Source organism: Cuculus canorus, chromosome 3 (genome assembly GCF_017976375.1).
Source record: "Cuculus canorus isolate bCucCan1 chromosome 3, bCucCan1.pri, whole genome shotgun sequence".
Lineage (NCBI taxonomy): Eukaryota > Metazoa > Chordata > Aves > Cuculiformes > Cuculidae > Cuculus > Cuculus canorus.
This window is the reverse complement of record NC_071403.1, coordinates 6756629-6773009: the sequence shown is the minus strand read 5'-3', so window position 1 is coordinate 6773009 and position 16381 is coordinate 6756629. Positions and strand designations below refer to the sequence as shown.

Genomic DNA, 16381 nt, shown 5'->3' with positions numbered 1-16381 from the left:
TCAGCTCTTTCTGGTACATTTGCTGATTTCCCTTTGGATTGGAACCAGCAGTGGAATAAGCAGAAATAATTTACTTTCCCTTCTGTCTTTCCACTGTGCCTGGAAAAATCTGAAATTTTATCTTCCTACCTTTGGTGGTTTCTTTCTCACAGAACTATGAAGGATAGGTTCCTGTGGCGAGATGAAATGCATTATAATTTTTTTCTTTTTTCATATTTCATTATTTTTTTTTTATCTAGAGAGTATATATTCATTCTTATTATTTTAGAATCCAGAAAGAACCACAAGGTAAATGACTGATTTATCTATAGAGACCATAGATTTTTTCCTCTGAAAAAAAATAGCAAAACATTTGTTTTGAAAACAGTCTTATTTTAAGGGCACTGATTTTAAGGGATTTAAATCAGTTCCTTTCAAATTCTGGTACAGCGATCAGTTCCACTTACCATTTAGAAATAACATTTTATTTAATCTTTGAATTTTGCTTAGTTTCTGAACCAAATAACTTTATTTTGTTATACTTCCAAATTCTAATAAGATTTGCTCTCCCATACCAGATTTTTCTATATAAATTAACATATATTCATGTCTTAAGGCTTTTTTCATCTCTGTTTGATTAGTTCTGAATCTGTTTTCTATTTCTTCAAGTATTTTCACATTTTCTGAAGTATGTAGAGAGAATTCGAGGCAGTCTTCTAACAGTAATCTTAACAATATCATGTACAGTGGCAAAATTCACTTTCCTATATCTTCATAATGCTTTACTTTTTTTTTGTTGCCAAATACGTCATTTAATATATCATATGTGATCAATTTGCAGCAGTCCACGTTGAAAGGTTTATCTGTAATGACTTTTCCTCCTGCTTGCTTTCACATGAGACAGTCACCCGTTTGTAAATACAGTCTAATTCCTTACTTTTCAATATACTTTCAAGAAACCAAATTCAAGACAATACATTTTGAGATAACAACTATGTAAACAGGTGATTTCCATCAAATGCAACAAGAAAACATATTCTGTGTTATTCCCAAACACTTCATTGTGTGACTTTTCACCATTTATAAACTGATATAAGCAGAAGATGCAATCTTTTAGCACTCTTTGAAAAACGACTGCAGTGTTGACTCTCATTCTTTTTCTGAAGGACTCCAATCTAGCAGTATTTTAAGAATTAGATGTACGAGAAATTTACCGTTATTATTTGATGGGATTGGAGATTTTGGTGCAGTTCCAATGGAGTTACTAAACAAATTAATCTCTTTGCATCTGGGAAATGCATCAAACAAAAATAATAATTATCTGTTTAGATTAATCAAGCTGTAGTTTACAGCTGGAATTAACTTCCCTGGAAGATTACTCTGTTGTTAACTTATTCACTTTTCAGATTGAAAGATAATTCCAGATACTTTAAAATTAGGAAAACAAAAAAGGTTAAAAGAATGTTTAAATGTGGTGTCACTGAAGAAAATGACAGATATGTATGCTGGTGTGAATGAAATTGAATAATGAATATCATAAAACTACTAGAAAGAGTTAGGAGAAGTGATGGCATAATAAATCTAGAGGTAAATCAATTCGGGTTATTCCCTATCTGGTTGCTGAGTTCTTCCTGCCCACAAGTGATACTTCAGCCACCTTTAATTGTAGGTCTTTATAGTATTTTTCTTCCTATTAATGCGATTGAAATTAGGATTAGTGCAATTTTGAAGCTTGGATTTTAGAACCATTACAATGTCTTATTAAAAAGACTAACCTAAAAGTTTACTATTTCAGTTCTGAGCAACTACCTGCGCAACAATCTTTTTTAACATTATGGATTCTGTGCATAATATTAAATTTATAAATACAACAAAAGAAAAAAAATAGTGAGAACAGAAAGGTGAATAAAGAAACATTTCTTTCCGTTTTCAGAATCTCATTACTGACATAATAAAGCAGAATTCTATAAACTCAGAATATGAGTTTTTTGTATAAATTGTAGAAATCAGAATACAAGCAGATAGTAAAAGGGAATCTATATTGGATTTCAGTTCTAATGAAATCTGCTATACAGAAAATTGCTTCAGGGCAAGAACAATGCTAAACTGAAGTTAGAAATTATAGAAGATTTAGTAATTTCATTTTTATTTAAAAATACAAGATGATTTCAAGGAAATGTATTTAACACAATGGGTATTTTTTTTTTTTACTGGAAAGGATCATGAAAAATCTGCACTCTTTCTCAACTGTTTTGAGAAACTAAGAAATACTTTGACTGAAGGCTAAAATTATAGTGACTGTATTTAAGAAAAATGCTTCAGAAAAATTGAGACAACATTTTGTTAATATTTTAGCCTGAGATTGGCAGGGTAAATATATACAGGTGAGAGTCAATGAATCAGTGATTTGAGAAACTGCTGAATCTGAGTCAACTGGAGGAGAAAAAAAAAAACAGGATGAACAAAGACATCAAACTTTTGTGCTTTGTGCAAAAAGGGTTTATATAAAGGCAAATCCTCAAAACTGAGGTGACAATGTGTTAGGATGAATAGGGGAAAGTGTCTGGTTTCACTCATAGTACCTCTACACTGGCTTCAGAGGGAGTGACTGTGAACGTTCATATCTCAGTGCTGAGGAAATGACAACGTAAGATAGAACCAAATTTTTTACCTGAGGATGATCTGAGTTTTCAATAGATTACTCCATCTTAAATGTCTTTCATGAACTAATGGCATAGGAAGTAAGAGACTCTTTCAATATGAGAAGTTAGTAGATTATTCCAATTTTAAGAATGAAGCCAAAATTTTACAAATTTTTCTTCATTTTGTTTTTTTACTCCTCTCAAACAAAGCTTGCAAAAATAACAAAGATTTCCCTTGACCCCTTCCCAATACATTTCTTCTTTTTAAAAATCATGGGAAGTGTTTGTAAAATCCATGGCACAAAAAAGAGCTTTTAAAATGACTTTAATGTCCTAAGAATAAAGGTCATCAATAGAGATCTGCATGTAAAAATGTAAGTTTAGAGATGTTGTAGCTATAACGGACTCATGTGACAGTTACTTTTTTTGATTGAGAAAATGTCAGTTCTTTCATAAATTCAGTTTGATAATTTGGTTCAGGGTTTTTTTTCCCCTCTTTAATTAGATCCATTCTCCCAGAAACACCTATTTTTTGTGATGAAGAGAAGATTTAGCCATAGGCATTCCCACATCTGGACCTACTTTTCCTGCTCCCTGCTCAGTTCAAAGATTTGGCCATTCTGGAATAAAGATTCCAGTGTTTTGTGCTGCCCTGTCAGTAGTATTTAGTGTTAAATTGGCATTCAGAAATCTTATTGATGCCACAGAGTGACAGGCAGTAAAAGCACAACACAGCTGTCTGCTAAAAGTAACAGGCTGCAACTTTAAATAAGGAGCAGTGCTGTACAGCCTCTGAATTACAAAGAGGCAGTTCCCCTGTGCTGTCTAACAGCTCCCCTATCATGGTCCTGACACAAGAGGAGTTTTAACCCTGTTTGAATCACCTCATCATGTGGAGAACTGAACTTACTCTCATTTGTGTCACAAGTGCTTCGTTGCGACCGCTTAATCCTCATTCTTGTCTCACTTTCCTTAACAAGTGAGAAAACAAAACCCACCACTCGGCTCTTTTATCATCTATGTCACATAGAAATGTTTTGTGACACTGAGTACTGTGTAATGCTGAGTGCTCTCTGGTGTACGTGGAGTTGTACAGATCACAGGGCACTCTGCACTAGAACGTAATTCCGTAGTGATCTCTCTTAACTCCCATGAAAATAACTTGTATGGTAATTTTACTTGTGTCTCATTTGGTGCACATAGGTTTCAATGCAACAATTACTTTCACAATTTCTCTTTGCCGGCAGCTGTGCCAGTGGTTTTCTTTAAAAGATGTTGCCATTTTATGCATCTGTCCAAATTTCATAGAAAGAGTGTAAAACACTTACTAAAATCTTCATATCCCAAAACAGAGGTTGCAACAAAGTAGACAATATCTGTGTTTCCTTTTCAAATATTTGCCCATCCTTTTTTTCTCAGTAAAATGTCTTTGAGAAGAACACATTCTTTCCCTTTCCTACTGGGTAGAACTCTCACAACTAATTTATTGTTATTGCGCCTGAAGATGAAATATTGTCTATATTCGTAGCACCATCCACCCATGTCCTCAGAAAGTATCCCAGCGTTGAAATGTGGAGGAACTTTACTGTTATTTAGATTGTTCTTTGGGTTTTTCTCAGACCCAAGAGCTTTTAGCAAGTTCCTTGCGCTGGCGGCTGCCTGTCTGAGAATCCATGAATTTGCTCTCAGTCCTTATCCAGACATCTACTTTTTTTAGCAACAGCTTCTCTAGCTCTCTATGGCAATTTCATGGTTCCTCAGTCATGTGTAGGATATAATAGAAGCAAACGCTTCACTTATCTACAGAATAAGATTTGAAGTCCATTGTAACAAGTCATTGGAATGGTCCATCCAGGAAAACGGACAAATATTATCTGTAGAAACGTGCCCAGCTGCTCTGGGCCAGCCAGCGATGTGTTCTGCCTCACCACAGACTCCTGTATTTTTCAGAAACATGCAGAACTATTACAGACCTTATAATGTCTGAAAACCATTTAGAGATTTGTGATATACTCTGCAGCTCGATTTTAACTTCCTGAAGGCCTTTCACTCAATCGTTCCTGATTCACTTGCTATAGATGAAAAATCAAGTCCCGTGTTAATTCCTCAACACTTGTCTTTTATTAGTATCCTCCATTTCCCTGTGATGTGAAATTAGGTATTTTCCTGCACTTCTGCACTAAGATGGAAATGAAGGCTTGAAAAATTTTCACTAAGGGTTTGGATTTATGTGACTGAATATTTTGTAGACTCAAATCTTAATGTTAACTTCTGCCAGTTTTGAATCTATGACTGCTTCTTTCCCTGAAAGCAAAATACTGGTAGCTTATTTCTGCCAGAGGAATGGATAAGATTAAGACTCTGGATATGTGCTACGTAGAACTTCCATCAGATTCTGTCTAGTGATTCTAAACCAAAACAGATTTAGGACTGTGCATGGATAGATTTATTTTTCAAAAAGTAGGTTTTAAATTTGTAGTATTGTTTATCATCTATATTTAGTGTTTTTAGCAGTTTTGCAATGTCATTTTCTTTGATCTCAATGTACACTTTTCAGTTTAAGAAAAGAAATTATGAAATTTATTTCTGAGATATGATGCACTCGTTTGACATTCACACTATTCTGTTACTGCTAAAGACTTAATTGTAATTTTCAGTTTAAGTTCTGTATTATAAAAATTCTCTACCGCTACGTTTTTCAAGGGATGGTGAAAGTTAGTGTGGAAGGTGAATCTGAATTAGCATAATCTAGATTTATATAAATGGTTTAAACCTCAAAATTAATTTAAGAGAATCCCAAACTGAAATTCAATTCAGTTCATTTGCTATTCAGGGTAATTGAAAATGTTAAAAGAATGTCAGCGAAAACAATGCTCTGAAACTGCAAACTCAGTCGATTATCCTAGCACATGAACGGACTCAAATTCAGAAATATAGTGGCTTTGCCTCAGGCTGTGTGGTGTCAGTTGAGCAGAACAATCCAGTAATGAAGAGAAGCTCTTGCAGTTTCCTTTCAGTAACTAATTGTTGTACAAGATCGGTCCCAAAGGGAATCTTCACACACTGCACTAAAAAGAGAAAATTAAGTGAAACTAAACAAAAGCAAAAAATCATCTATGAAATTGCTGAATTTAACTTTTTTAAACAGAGTGTGTACCAAATTTTGTTTTTAATTTTTTTTTTCCTAAGACAGAGGCAATAAAAACTTTTTATTTGGTGAATGAAAACATCGTCTTAACCTTTTGTTTTAAAAGTATATATTATCACAGGCTTTGGATATTAAAATGTCAGCATGGTGATATTTGAGCCTCGATCTGGCGTTTTGCCTCTTTCAGGATCTTAAGTGAACAATCTCTACCCTATGAATGAGCACTCCAAGACAGGTTTTCTTTAATGAGATTCAGCAGTCCTGGATGAGGATAGAGGCAAACAGTATGTCCATCTGTACTGGGTTTGGCTCAGATGGAGTTAACTTTCTTTAGCTAACGTTGATAATATCGAGGCTTTCTCTGTTCCTCACTCTGCTGCTCCAGCAAGTAGACTTAGGGTTTAAGATATATGTAACAATGATATATTACTAGGTAGCATCATGACTAACAATATAACTCTAGGGACAGTTTTCTGAAGTAGCCATTGCTTGGGGATCGATTGGTTATCCGTCTGCTGGTAATAAGTGATTGCTTTTGCATCATTCATTTTTTCATTTAGGTTTTTTTCAGGTTTTTTTTCCTTTACTTGCTAAGATGTCTTTGTCTTGACCCATTAACTTTCTTGCTTACATAATCTGTCATCCTTAAATCACTGAATTATACCTTCGTGAATGGGATTGGAAAGAAGAAAGATGTTAACTATTTCTCATTTTCAATTAAGGAAAAAAGAGATCTGATGTAATGTATTAGAACATATGAAAGGTAATTTGTTAAAGGTTATTCTGATAATTGCCAGTTTTAACCTGTTGAAGGACTCCTGGCATTTCTGTGGAGGGGTCAGACACTCTCAGCCAATCTAAAGTCACGAGGCTTTCCTGTTGTAATTCACATATATCACCAAGAAAACAGATGCTTTTTAAAAATCTTCTGCTATAAAGTTAAATTATACAGCTATACTTTGAAGGTGAGAAAGACATGTCCATATGCATGTGTTATTTTACATTTATATTGAAAGTCTACCTTTAGAATATGAAAGTAAGACTTTTCAGTGATGCCATGCCAATTCAAGTAGGCTTCTGCAGTGTATTTGTTTCTCTTCTGCTGATGTGTGCATCCTAGCTACAGTACGTGATCAAAATTTGCAAGCAGATTTCAGCTAACTTCAGAATCTCAGAAGTGCTGGCCTAAAGATTATGTTACTTTAATATTAAAGAATTGATCATATTTGAAACATTATTTCTTAGACCTTAGTGGGAACGCAGAGTTTCAATGAATTTATCAGTGCAGTGGCTTGAAGGACAGAACTTCTTTACCTTCTTTGCCACCTCAACTTGGACTTTTTCTCTCATATTTTTTAAAAAATCTATTTCTATGAAACCATTATAGACTTTGTTATTAGGTATGTGTCGTTTGGTTTGCTCAGATTTAGCTGGGATTTGTTTCAAAAGTTTTCACATTCCCTCTGCTCTTCACTGAAAGACTCCTGCTGGTTTGCAGTAAACCATGACCTCTTTTCCAAGTTTTACATGAATACACAGTAGCGTTACTGATAATTTCTTCCCACTGGTGTAATCACCAGAACTTCCCGTGAGCAAAAATTCCTATCTAAAATTCAAGTAAACAATGTCCAGTGCTCACCCCACATCAACCAAGCAGGTTACGTTGTCATAGAAGATTTTGTCAAGCACGATTTGCCCTTGGTGAATCAATGCTGACTTTTCCCAGGCATGTACTTCATTTGACTTGTGGTAGCCCCTGGGAGGATTCATTCCATAACTTTTCCAGGGACTGAACAGCCTATAATTTCCTGGGTTCTCCTTTAAGCCCTTATTATAGATGGGGGTGACATTAGCCTTCTTCCAGTCTTCTGGGGATGGATGGATGATGGACTAACCTTTCTTGCAAGCTCCTGCTTACCACAATTCCAATGTAAGTTCTTTTAGGTGCCTCGTTGTTGATTTGCTAGCTGTGAAATTTAAGAAAATATGAACTAAAACAGTCTAACTATAAAATCTAAGCAACACAGTTGTAAAGACATTATTCTAGTCAATATTTCTCATACAGTTATACAAAAGTAAATCCCTATATAAAATTGGCTTCTTTTTCATGTTAGACAGTTCAAGTTATTTGTGTATGGCCATGAAATCAAAGCTTGATTTTAGCTTTCCTCTGATCCTTTCCCTTTCTGAAAACTGTTAAAATGACCTCTTCTAAAAGAACTCATGTAAAATACATTACTTGACCGCTTTTTTTTAAGATTTATAAATTGAATAAAGTTTATGAAAATGTGAATTTTCAGGAAATAAACAATCCTGAATTGGAGGATATAATAAGTTCAGATGCAGGAATATAATGTTTTTTTTTCTCCTTTCTTCATAATATGAGGGAATTATTTACATGTCAACAGATTAAGATTGTTGCCCTAGAATCTGTTTGATTTTTGTAAATGAAGATTAGCAATAAATAAAGACCAGATTTTGAGTTATCAAAGCTGTATTTCTAATTATTTATAACTGTAAGAAAGTTATTTAAGAATAAAATTAAGATTATTTGTGCAATTGTTTATGCAGAGTATTAAAATCACCCTGCCAAATCTGTGTATATATGATGTATGAGGAGAATTAGGCACCTGTGTAGAGTGTAAGCTATGCAGAAGAATGATAATTAAAGATGATGAATGCTATGAACATTTTTATTCCTAATCCTTCCACTTCCAAAAACTTCTAATGTAGGGAAAGTTAGTTAAGACAAAATGATGAAAGGTAGAAAGGATTTATGCACGTTTCATTATCTAAGTCGTTGACCACAGTGTATTTAAAACTTGATTAAACTCCCCATCCCTGGAGATGTTCAAGACCAGGTTGGATGGGGCCTTGGGCAGCTTGTTTTAGTGGGATGTCCCTGACCATGGCAGAGGGGTTGGAACTAGATAGTCTTTAAGGTCCTTTCCAACTCAAACCATTCACTGATTCAATGATTGAATGGTTCTATGATTCTATGATGATTCTATGAATTTCAGAAGTGTTAAGCATCAATACCACTACCCAGCACAACAGGTGCTGTGTGCATATCATTCCTCTCTCAGCACGTGAAAGAATGAGCACAGCTGTAAGTGATGGGAGTCTTTAGCTTTCAGTCCTGTCAGTTCCATATTGTTTTTTACAAACTTATAAAAGCCTTTTTCCGTGTTTCAGTCTGTCCTTTATACTCATGGTGACTTGATTTTCTAAGAATGAGTATTCTAGAAAAGACTGTGGGGAAATTAATAAGTTTCTAATCACTGAAGTGATTGGTAGGTGTTAAGACAAAGCATTTTGCACTAAATAGCACAAGAAAAAAATGTATGTGTTCATATTATTTCTCTCCTTTTCTCCTCCCCATCCCTAAAAAAAGGTCAGATCGGTGCTCTTCTCACAAGTCACCTACAGAATATTTTTACGTACTGCCTGGCTTAGACATGGGGAGTTCCTGAAGAAATCCCTCTATAGGCACCTGAAGTTAGAGTAATTAAAGTAATATGGTATCTCACCTTTAATCCCTGATGCTTTTATATTTAATATAAATTATAATTAATTAGTCATTTGCTTGCTGATTCCAAAGCATACTTCCATGCTTTCTATCTATGTATGCACTGTAACAATCTTGACGCAGGCATATGTATTTACATACCTGTCTCTTGCAATTATTGTCATTTATTTCTTTTGATAAAATCATCATACACAAAAGGTGTCTTCTGTTACCTGCCTTTATGTATTTAACTTACTTCTTAAATTTATAATTTTCTTTTGTATCTGTGGATGTTATGGCTAAAAAGTGACTAGAAATTTCAAATAGAGCGTATCGACACAAAGACTCTGGCGTGAAATTGGTTAGGAAAAGCCTTGAAACATTTTGTAATATAATTAGAGAAGAAAATTACACAAAATACTCTTTTTTTTTTTCATTTTATACTCAAAAGTCCTGCTACTGACAACATGTATTAGCATCACTATTCTACATTTTACATGTTTACATAAATTTTCTTACATGTTGCTTATTTCAAGAAGTACTGAAAATCCTGCTTGAATATATTACCCATCGCATGATAGTCTCATCAGTATAGTAAAACATGAATGGTCAATAAGCTGCAAAGCTTTTGAGAAGCTGAAAGTGTTCCTCTCAGTTTCCAAAGAACATAAAGTAGGAGATTATTACTTATGGTGAACTCTTTCTGCTGCACAAGCTTGTAGAAATGTACCAGCTTATCTGAAAAATGTGGTTCCTTTGGATTCTTTCAGATGATAGATTATGAAATATTCAGTTGCCAAAGCATAAGAGTATTTCAGCCTTCATCAAAAAACCTTGCAAATACAAGAGAAAGACATCTGGAGCTAATTTTGCCCCAGTGCATACAGGCCATGCTTATTTGTCATCTCTTTGAAGGTTCATGCAAGTTTCTCATACCTCACTGTAGCCACGTTATACCAACAATTTTCTGTCTATAGACTTTTCTATAATTCTAATTAAGTAGAGATTTTGTAATTGGCACATTTTCCAGCAGCTAATATAGACCTTTTTTTTCCCTACAATTGTAGGTTTCAAAAGCACATAAATGGTTCCAAGGCAGAATGAAAATGCCAAGAACTCTCATTTTGAATTGCATTAATTTAATTAAATAGATTATGTTACGGATGTTTAAGATGCAACAAGTGTAGAATAAGTATTTGTTGACATTTACACCCATTTAGGAATCCATTCTAGACTCTGAACATTAACTCAAGTACCATTTCATACTTTCAATTACTCTTTGGTACTTCAAAGATGATTCTGTGTAAAACATATAGATTATGGTTTTTATTTTAAATTACTTGAGATTTAGAGAACACTCACAGAGTTCTTGATGTTTTCAATGTTTTCACTTTACCTGTTTTAATATTGAAACATCTGTTAATATTTCCATGTATGTACTGAAATGGGATTTATGTATGTGTTTGCTCTTCTTTTTTTTTTTTTGGAGTTGTCCCAAAATATTTTACTGCATCACTTTCAGAAGCTGTAGATAGATTATACATAATTTATGAGCTCTGTCTTCTACAGCAAGTAGAAATGAAAAGACATTACCTTTTTGCTGAGCAGGGCCCACCCGGTGTATACTTATGGTGCGCTAAATAGTATAATTATTAGAGATCATTAAACACTATTTGGAGTTCCATGGTGTATGTTTTTAATCCTTTGGTGCTTAATACATGAGCTGCAAAAATTTCCTTACATTCAGAACAATTAACCCCTCATAGCTTGTCTTGTGAAGTTTTTTTACATTTTAATGCTATTTTCCTATCTGTAACAAAAAGTAATATTTATAGGAAATTATATGAATGTAGATTTAATTATCTAATATGAGGTCATTGATAGTGCTGACCTACACCTGTATGCTAAATACTATGTTTTCAGGTCCCGTTCTTCTTTAGATTAGAGATCTAATGTTTTGCAAATACCCCAACTGGCATCTCTTTTACTATGTTATTATGGTTTTGGCTGGTAGGCTTTCTATTTGGAGTCCATACTGCAAACTGCCAGAGCCCACAGAAGTTACAGCACAGCTTTATGCTTTTTTGATTTCATAGGAAGAAATTGTCTCTTTTTTTTTTCTTTTTTTTTCTTTTTTTTTTTTTTTAATCTCTTGGTGACTTCAGCATCCTTTTACTTGGTGGTTACAGTATTCTGGGATCATATCTGAAGCTAAGGTTCTATGATCATTAAAAATGAATCTGTGCAGCGTCAGAACACCCAGCAGTGCATATCTGATCTGAATCTAGCCTGAATACGCAACTGAATTCCTACAAAATTAACTAGAGCATACAGAAGGAAATTTATGAGCATTTTGTGCTTTTAAGCCAATTTTATACATGGCTTGGCATAAAGTCAGAATGGTATTGACAAACAATAATTAATCTAACATAAAGCTTGTAAGTAATGTTAACCTGCCAAAAAACATTGAACAAATTTCATAGAATCATAGAATGGTTTGAGTTGGAAGGGACTTTAAAGATCATTTAATTCCAATCCCCCTGCCATGGGCAGGGACACCTCCCACTGGCTCAGGCTGCCCAAAACCCCATCCAACCTGGCCTTGAACATCTCCAGGGATGGGGCAGCCACAGCTTCCCTGGGCAACCTGGGCCAGGGTCTCACCGCTCCCATTGTGAAGAACTTCCTCCTAGTGTGCAGTCTAAATCTGCCCCTCTCCAGTTTATAGCCGTTCCCCCTTGTCCTATCACCACAAGCCTTTGTAAAAAGTCCCTCCCCAGCTTTCTTATAAGACCCCTTCAAGTACTAAAAGTTCACCATAAGGTCTCCTTGGAGCCTTCTCTTCTCCAGGCTGAACAACCCCAACTCTCTCAGCCTGTCCTCTTATGGGAGGTGCTCCATCACCATGGAACCACAGTATTAAGGGTTGTGAAGTTACGTATATTTTACTGTCAGTTCATTTATTTCCTCTGTTTTAAAACTATCCTCTTCCATCTCCATAGGTAAAGTTTTAATTGCCATAATATAATTTGTGCCAAAACATGAACAAGGTTTGCTGAGCCAGAAAGAAAAAACGAAAGTAATAGAGCCCTGCAGCCTAACTCCTTGGGTGCTCACGTGGCACCGATATTCTGGTCCCGAGTTTTCTTTTATGTTCTATTAACAGATATGACATTCCTCAGTATTCCTCCATGTAGGAAGTAAAACGTGGATGAGAATCTTTGGTCATAATTCATTCTTCTGCTTTCTACACTAGGAATTCATCACTTTCGTTGTTCTTACGCTCTTCATACAAATCTTTAGTTTTGAAGTCAAGGTTAGAGTTTCCAAGTAGAGACGAAATACTTGCAGGCTGACAATGCATACCATCCAGGTGCTTAATTTTTGTGTGTCTGGCTTTAAGAGAATGATTATTTCAAGAGACATTAGGACTCATTCCAGAAATGCGAATATGAAATTACTTATTTATGATTACTTGTTTTTGATTCAGGCTCTGTAGGTTTACATATAGTGTAAATACATATATATAGTAAGTAAACTGCATTCTTTCAAAGTAGGTGAAAAGAACATTTGCAGATATCTCAGAACTTCTTCACCTTCTGTTAAAAGTATACTGTGTTATATAGAATCCCTGAAAATTTCACTTGGGGACACTAAATGAACACTCACTTCTATCTTCATATTGAAGACAGGTTTTGCAGGGTACAAACTTGGAGGTGAACTGCGAGGTGTGCTTCAGGAATTCACTTAGCATACACTAGCTATTAATGGATGCAAAAGCTAGTCCAAAGTAAAAAAACACTCTAGTGTAGATAGTGTGGAGATAGGGTCCTCAGTTCTGTTATTTCACTGCCCAGATTTGCTTCTACTGTGCTGCACTACTTACTGTGGAAAATAGAACCACAGTACCCATCATAATTAAACTGAGTTGAAAGAAGTTGCGATTAATAGTCTATATTCATTACAGATGTCAATATTTTTTCCTCTGACAATTGTTATTTCCTCATTTCTGATTATTTATATAAAATATGACAGAACAAATTTCATTGCATAAATACTGTCAGGAGGTGATGACCAATCATCAGAATGTATTCTGCCTGTTTTGATTTTAATTTAACTGGCTTTTATTCATTCATTGGTCTGATAATCCTATAATGAAGCTCAGGAATCAGGTAATCAACAGCAATTTGCATGTACAATAATCTTGCTCAGCAATAAGAATATTTGCAGAATTTCTCTTAGTGCTGCTTCATTTCAGTATAGGGTAAACACGAGCACAGTGATTGTTTGGAGCTCATGACCATATTTCCCGGCTGTCAGAGAGCACAGCATCTACTTTAATACCGAAGTTCTGTTGCAACATTTCAATAATGAGATTTCATATCAATATGGTCCTTTATGACAAATTACACCAGATGTACAAGAGCATCAGGGAAGAAATTCTATTTTCTATGTATGATGAGTATGAAAATGAATAAGAACTAGAAAGGCAGCTTACCTGCCAACACACAGGGCAAGATCCTGCTATATTTGCACATGAATAGCAGCACTGACTTGCAAGTGAAATACCCCGATTTTTAATAGACCTACTGACCGAGACAATCTTGCTTGTGGAAAAGTGTAGTAAATGTACTTATGTATGGTCATTCTTCCATTTTTTTTCTGGAGAATTCAAAGTGGCACTTTTAAATTTGGCATAAAAGTCAGCAATTAGTTTGTTGGAAGTGCGTGCAGGGACAATTTCTATTTTTTGGATACAAAAAGCAATTTGTCATGCTGAATATTTGTACCTAATTTTTTTTTTTTCCAGGCATAATGTTGTGGAAACAACTCTAGAAATTGAATGTACCACTAGACTTTTCCTAAACTGGCAATAATTAGAAAAAATTAAAATCAATGGTAATTTTCCAGAGTGGTCTTCTGATAGAAATATCTGAATAATTTAAAGAAACCAGCAATTATTTAAGAGTTTAGTGTCTCAAGGATATTTAAATTTAAGGTTTATATTTTTACATCTACTTAGGTAATTTGAATTGCACATCAAATTCAGTCAACACAGAAAAAAATGCATTTTTTTTGTATTGTGCCTGAAATATTGCATGTGTCTGATACTCAAGACAGTGAATGGTTCTCTGCAATCAACTCATCTAACACTTTACCCCAAATAAATATTTTAGTAGATTTGCTTTTAAAGTAGACAGACAGAAAATCTTACCTCCTCTATTGATATAAAAACTTGCTCAGAATCTCAAATGTAAAATTTTAAAAAGGAATATATTTCTGTAAGGGACATCATGTCCTCTGACACATGCACAGATTGGGAAATTCCTATATATACTGCTGTGTACTCAGGCACAGTATCTCTAACAAAGCTGATTTTTCCTACTTAAAACTTGCAGAGGTATTTTGTTGTTTGCAGATAGAGACATACAGTTCAGTGACTAGTTGTAGAGTATGATTTATGATATTTATGTTAAAAGAGTAAATGAACAAAATTATTAAATTTCATGTGATTGATCTAGACCAGTCTGAGGTGGAGGAGAGGAAGAGCTAGTAATTAATTAATTTATGCCTCTGTTATTGTAAATTTAATTGAATTTTCTGTTAGGTACAGAAGTTCTAAGCAAACTTATTTGATTGACTGATTATCTTTACTATTTTAGTTCTTTATAAACATACCCATGCCTACACAAACATTTGTAATAAAAATCAATACATTTTAATACATGGATGCTGGCATAAATATGTAGTACATATTTAGTAATATAACAGAAGTCATTTAAAACCATGTTATTCAAAATAAAGCCAAAGGCTAGTAGATCATATTAAGGGTTGGATTTTAATCTTAAAATAAACAAAATCCAATCATTCTTTTGGTTTTATTTTTTTTCTCTCTCTTCCTAAATGCCAAATCCCATTTTCTTCTGTGTACAGAAAATTAGGTTTAGAACAAGTCTTTCTATAAGAGCCACAGTAAGTTTTTATGTTAATCAGTAATATCAAGGTAATTTCATTTAATTATTAAGTGATTCTATGATTCATATCTTTGTATCTGATTATATTTAACTCAAGTACAGTATTCTAATGTGGTGCTAAAGTGAATATCAACTTGTGATCTGTAGGGCCTCATGGACTTATGCCACAGAGTCTGCGAATGTAATCAAATGAAATTAAGCTTATTTTCAACAGAAATAGATTTCCATAGTACTCTGTCTGACTTTTAAGAACTTGTAGCAGTCTACAAAGCAAAGGAGGAGGAAAACTGCAGTGTTAGTGGATACTTGGAGGTATAAGTGATTTACAATAATGATATGAACTATTAATAACCTAAAGGAAAAATAGAAAGATATTTTATGCTGCTCAGTCCTATTTCAAAGCAAGAATAGAGAAAGTGCAGAAAGTACATTAGGCTTCTGTGTGACTTCTAAAGCTTGTGGTAGGATGTCTTTAATTTTTCATATCAGTGAGGTCTCAGGAGTCTTCACAGATCATTAATGCAGATGAGGAGAAAATGGAATACTGTATCTGCCAAGTACAGCATGCAAACAGATTGTAAAAAGGCAAACACTAAACTGGTTTGCACCATTTAGGCCCTTATTCTAATGAATGAGGAGATTGAGTGCCTTTCATAGACACATCATCCTAAAGAATCAGCGCTGCAAAAAGGAGAAAAGAGAAAAAATAAGGTTCTTTGACACTGCAATATGTATTTACATACTTGTGCAAAACTTAATGGTAAATGGAATACATGAAATTATAACAAGTCTCGACATCTTCTCTAATGAAGATGGTTAAATAAGAGACTAGAAGGGCTTGTTTGCCCCCAAATTTTTTCGATTTCACCCACATTTATCTGTGACTTATAAAAGATACTACCTCTCCATGAGAATGTTTTCGTCTTCATGTCGTAGAATGTAGGGGAGAATCAATCTGTCTATCTTTCTAACTGTATATTGGTCTTATGGAAAATATATTTCACCACACACAAATAGATTATTTAATCAGAGAAAATTCCTGTGTCAATCACGTGCCAGTACCAATGATAAACACTGTGCCTACTAAAGGACTGGAAAGTATCTAAAAGCAGGTAGAAGAGAAATAGTA

General features: G+C 34.3%; 1 protein-coding gene across 1 annotated transcript in view; it reads left to right on the top strand.

Annotated features, from left to right (window-relative positions):
• The window catches only part of CSMD1 (CUB and Sushi multiple domains 1), a 1155040-nt gene that overhangs the window by 920191 nt on the left and 218468 nt on the right, over positions 1-16381 (top strand). The gene's annotated exons all lie outside the window — the stretch shown is intronic.